Source organism: Hylaeus anthracinus, unplaced genomic scaffold (assembly GCF_026225885.1).
Source record: "Hylaeus anthracinus isolate JK02 unplaced genomic scaffold, UHH_iyHylAnth1.0_haploid 11566, whole genome shotgun sequence".
In the NCBI taxonomy this organism is placed as follows: domain Eukaryota; kingdom Metazoa; phylum Arthropoda; class Insecta; order Hymenoptera; family Colletidae; genus Hylaeus; species Hylaeus anthracinus.
In genome coordinates this window covers 1-5,787 of record NW_026533984.1, presented here as the reverse complement: position 1 = coordinate 5,787, position 5,787 = coordinate 1, and the positions used below count along the sequence as shown (strand labels likewise).

The window sequence follows — 5,787 nt, the reverse complement described above, 5'->3', positions numbered from 1 at the left end:
AAGCATGAAATAATTTCTAGTTAATGTATATGAATACGCACTAGCTCCAGATATAATTGCTTAAAAGTATGGGGAAATGCAGTGAAAAGTGTAAAATAATTTCTATTTAAACTGCATTGTTATTCACCATCGTTTGATAAATTTAGTTAAATTATTCAATACATTATATTAAATGCAATGCACATTTTTCGGAGGCGGCGCATAATATAAAATTACTGTCCTAGCGAATTATAGAGGACTGTCTGGATTCCAAAAAGATCGATATACGTCAACACGATTCGCCTGTCTCTCTCTCTTCTGTCTTTCTGACAATGTTGGCCACCACGGAGAGCGACGTGGTGCGGAGAGACGTAAACGCCTGGAAATTTTGGCGTCCAAATTGTTCTCCGAAGATGGGAATACATAGAGCGTCACCGCTGACATACGTCGTGTAATCGTCATCGACGCGAGAAATATGTTACAAAGCTTCGTGCTTCGTCTGTTTCGAACTGCGAGACTTCTTGACTTTCTTGTAATTCACCAGTTTCACATAAAAGTCTTTGTTTCCTTTAGACATCGGTATTTGCTTCGTCTGCGAACTGGGAAATTTCTTACGTTAATTCTGTCAACTCGACAAAATTCTGTTCGAGCAAAGATACCGAACAACTACCTACAGACAAAAGTACCAAATTTGGTTTAACTATCTGTCGAAGGAACAAAAAATATGAACTCTAATTATTGCTATTATACGTATTCATATTCATACAGTATTTCCATGGGGAGAGTTTATACATTAGCAGTAATCAATTTTGCCGCCCCTCCCCTCCAAAAAAGCCCCAAATCTACTCACACTATATTTCCGTGTACATACTATATACATTAACTATTAATTCCTCATAGACAATAAACATGTATACGTTGACAGCAATCAATATTGCCGCCTCTACCAAAAGCTAACCCAAACCGGAATTAAAAATTTTATACATCTGGGCCGCCTCCGAAAAAGGTGCATTTCATTTAATATGATGTATTTAATAATTTAACCAAATTCATCAAACGGTGGTGAATAACAATGCAGTTTAACTAGAAATTATTTCACACTTTTCACTGCATTTTCCCATATTTTTAAGCCATTATATCTACAGCTAGTGCGTATTCATATACATTAACTAGAAATTATTTCATGCTTTTCACTGCACCTTTTTCGAAGTCGGTTAAATTTTTTTCCAAAAAATTATTTTATGTACAGTAATGTTTAAGATAGTCTATAAATACACAATGAGCTCTTTCCAGAGATCCTAATGACTGAGGGTGAAATGCAGTAGAGGTAATTCTTGGAATTTTAAAAATCTTATCAAATCTATTGATAAACTGTTCGGACAAAGCGGCAGCGGCAGACACTGAATCGATATTAGGCAAGGGAATAGCATCAGAATACTTAGTTAAATTATCCTGAAGCGTCAGTAAATAACGATTGCCTCTTGAAGTTGAAGGTAATGGACCCACAATGTCCATCTGCATCTTTTCGAACGCGACCTTGGGAATGTCAGTAATTCGCATGGGTTGTCTAGTCTTTGCAGAACGAATTTTATTCCTTTGGCATATTAAGCAGATACGTACAAATTCTTTCATTTGCCTTGTCATACCAGGCCAATAAAAATGTTCTCGAATGCTGCTATAAAGTTTAGTCATGCCTTTATGATCCCCTACTACAGACTCGTGAAACTCCTTAATAATTATGTATTTGGAGTCATTAAAAACTTGATTTATCGTATCTACATATAATAAAATTCCATCAATTTCAAGCAATTTCAATGGGTTCAAGATTATTGTCATTCTTTGATATACTAAAGTTTTTCAAATTTGAGGAATCTAATAGGTGCTTTAAGGATTTAATGGAGGAAACAATGTGAACAGGATTTGGTTTATCCTGAGAAACAGCTTTAAAGAATAAATGGTAAATACGAATGTTATCAGCAGGGAAGGTCATGGCATCACCGACATTCAAAGAATACTGTTTGAGTTGATCAATGGAAAACCCTCTTCGTGCTAATAAATCCTGTCCAGTCTGTGAAATGTTATTGCAATCAAGTGGTAGAAAATGGACAAGGTTGTCTGTACGCATAAAAAGGTAATCTTTACTATTAAAACTTACAGGTAGTGTAGTAAGATCAGTTGTATCAGTTGTTTGTCTGTTAGAGTCTAATATTAAAATTTTGTCTTTTTCAGAGTCGTTAACGGTTTTTTCACCTAGGATTCCCCGCGCGGTCTTGGTCGCGAAAAAACTGGATATGTGCTGAGCAATCACTAGGTTCCCCGGGGACCTCTGCCGTGACATCGTCGTCAACAATCTACTGGGCATCACAGCCTCCGCTACAGCACACTCCGAAAAACAACCAGGCTCGTCAGCCTCTGCTACAACAACAGTCGCAAAAACAGGCTCCCCACACCTCTGCCACGATCCAAGATTACGCAAGGCTTGGAGCTCTGGCAGCCTTATCGGAAACGGACTACCTCCAATGACATCGGGAGCGGTTGCCTGGGGCACGGTCATCCCGTCCAACCGACCGCCCAAAGGAGACTCATCACTAGTCCTCAACCGACGTGATCCCTTACCTTTAATATTAGCTTGAATACATTCATTCCCAACAGAGAGCAAACTAACATGATGGGAACTTGTATCAGCTTTACTTAAAATGTCACATCTGTCAACAAAAGCATTTTTCCACATTAAGGTTTTCCATGAACTCTTTTACTTTTTCCTTTCCTTTTTCTTTTACTCCTCCATCCACCCAAAAAATTGAAGCTATCATTTCCTTATTACTATAATCAACAAAACGGTCATCAACCCTACTCGTACAAGTATCTGGAACCGATAACTGTTCTGCGCAGTCCAGCATCTTTTTCAAACGCTTTGAACAAGGTTTAAGAGACTTTTCTACTTGAGGAAGACTTGACGGAGAGTCATGAGTTTCATTAGATGAAATTGGATTTCGAGAAAGTGCATCAGCATTAGAATTTACTTTACCAGGTTTATACACAATATTATAGTCATACTCGTTTAATCTAATTCTCCATCTCATAATTTTAGAAGCTGTGTCCTTTACATTGTGCAGCCAGATCAACGGCCTATGATCCGTAACTAAAGTGAATTGCTGACCACATATACAAGGACGAAAGTGTTCTACACCAAACAAGACAGCTAATAATTCCTTCTCAATAGTGGAATAATTAGTTTCAGCGTTATTCAGAGTTCTAGATGCGTACGCTATGGGAAGATCCCTTCCGATAGGCCCTTGACTCAGCACAGCCCCCAATGCATATTCTGACGCATCAGTTGTAACTAAGAAAGGACGCGAGAAATCAGGAAACTGTAATAGTGATTTCGAACAGATAATATTTCTCAAGATCTCAAAAGCAGTTTGAGTTTCAGAATTCCAGCAAAAAAGGGTATCTTTTTTTAAAAGTTTTATAAGTGGTTTTGAAATCTTGGCCATATCTTTGATAAATCTCCTATAGTAACAAATTAAACCTAAGAATTGTTTAACATATTTCCTAGTCTTAGGTATGAGGAATTGTTTTACTGCCTTGACTTTCTCAGGATCCGGTTTTACCTCGTCGGTGGTAAGGACATGCCCTAAATATACTATTTCACGGCAAAGGAAATGACATTTCGAAGGCTGAAGTGCTAATCCGGCATTTTGCAAACGCGCTAAAAGAGTTTTAAGTTTACGCCCATGTTCCTCTAGTGAATTTGCATATATAACAATATCGTCCATATAAACGAAAAGGTCACTCCCTTGTAAACCAGACAATGCCACATGCATAACCCTTTGAAACGTAGCCGGGGCATTTTTTAAACGAAACGGCATCCTATTAAATTCAAAATGGCCATGTGGTGTTGAAAACGCGGTCTTTGGTTTGGAAGCAGGTTCAACAGAAATTTGATGAAAACCCGAGGCCAAGTCTAAGGTACTGAAATACTTCGCCCCACCTAATTGGTCTAGAATGTCCATAATATTGGGTAACGGGTAGGCATCACTAACCGTCTTTTCATTTAATTTCCTATAATCTATTCGCCAGTGAGGTTTTCTGAAAGAGTCTGACTTCTTTGGAACTATCCATACGGGAGAATTATACGGCGATGCTGAGGGTTGAATAATATTGTCGCTGAACAAGGTATCTACCTGTTTCTGTATTTCGGGTTTATGAATCAATGGAAAACGATACTGTTTGGTATTAATGGGTATTTCATCAGTAGTTACTATAGAGTGCTGACTGGTGTTAGAACAACCTAATCTATCTGCGGAAAGGTGAAATTGGTAAGGAAATTTTTTGATTATTTCTAAAATGCAAACTTTCTCTATTTCGGTAAGATGCTCAAAATTGAAAGTTTCTACCAACTGGGCAAATCGCTGTGCATGCGCATTTGATCGATTTAGGTTAGAGTCCGTTTCTCGAGATGAACGTTGTGCAGGGTTCCTACCCTCGAAATCCTCTAACTCAACAGGGGGTACATTTAGGACAATTTTATCAGTGGTGGTATTAATTATAAATACTTTCGTATACCCATTCTCTTGAGCTGCCAAAACCTCCCCCATATAAACCCCTGGACCACCGACCATTCTTCTTATATATCCCGTTTCATTTTTATTCTTTACAGGGACTGAAATTAGGACCTTACTGCGTGGAGGAAGATCGAATGATGTAAATGCTGAAGAAGACTGTACCTTTTTTCCAATTTCAAGACTATTCGGAAGCTTGTCTCTGAATACTACCGTAGCATCCTGTTTCTGGAGAAAGGAAACCCCAACCATTCCAGTTTGCTTTATTTAAAAATCATTATCAACGACTTGGAAGTTAATGGAGATTTGATTAATAGGGATAATAACCTCACCACAAGTCTGAATTATTCCCGGACAGATTCCAGTAAGATTAAGAACAATTTGTGTATTTATTACTGCGTGTGAATCCAAACCCTGTAATTTAATTAAATTTAATAGTGATCCAGTGTCTACAAGGAAATTGGCATAACCATCGCAGAAAAATCCATGTTCCAGTCAAATTACTAATGAACTGGGCTCTGAGAAACTTGAACAGTGGGCGATACAATGGTATCTACGCGCGCAATTAAGGGTTTGCCCTGCGATGCGCTTGTTCGATGGCCCCTGTTGAAGTTTAAATCCTGTGAAGAATCTTCGGGGGAAAATCTGGATGTCCTGAATTTAGAAGGCGAGTTTTTACTAAAACACCGTTCCTCCGTATGCCCGCTTTTCCTACAAAATCCACATTTAAGCGTTCTATGAACATTTAGCTCTGAATACGGTTTCTTTTGACTCTTGCAATGATTACGCATGTGTCCCAATCGATTGCAATCGAAACACCTGCGAGCCGAAGTATCTACTACACACAGCTTTGAATTATTAGCAAATGAGCTTGAATTTACGACAACTTTTGAAACTCGAATTCTCTCGCCAATTTTGATGCAGAATTTATCATGGACTCCAAACTATCTCCCTGCTCTCTAATAATTAGCATTCTGATATTAACATTAAACAAACCCCTCTTGAATCCCGAAATCGCAGATCTCTTAAGGAGAACCCTGACCCCCTCAGATTGCTGAAAATCAAAGTTCTCCTTTACCGCCATGAGTCCCCTATCGAAAATTTCGTTAACCCGTGCTCCATAACCCTCGACACTCTCCCCATTACCTTGATAAGCATTTTTAACTCATCGTAAATTCGATCTATATCAAAAGACTGCACAAAAATTGATTTAATTATATTTATTAGTTCCTCTAAAGTGTTC

General features: G+C 38.3%; 1 long non-coding RNA gene across 3 annotated transcripts; it reads left to right on the top strand.

Moving 5' to 3' along the window:
• The first annotated feature begins 4,033 nt into the window (after positions 1 to 4,033).
• On the top strand, positions 4,034 to 5,136 carry LOC128896576 (uncharacterized). Of its 3 annotated transcripts, none has more exons than XR_008462027.1 (4): positions 4,050 to 4,158; positions 4,238 to 4,301; positions 4,643 to 4,908; positions 4,983 to 5,136. It is a non-coding gene; the product is annotated as an uncharacterized LOC128896576 (long non-coding RNA). The 3 variants fall into 3 exon arrangements; XR_008462028.1 differs by having other exon boundaries at positions 4,144 to 4,158; positions 4,241 to 4,301; XR_008462026.1 differs by having other exon boundaries at positions 4,034 to 4,301.
• Positions 5,137 to 5,787: the final 651 nt, after the last annotated feature.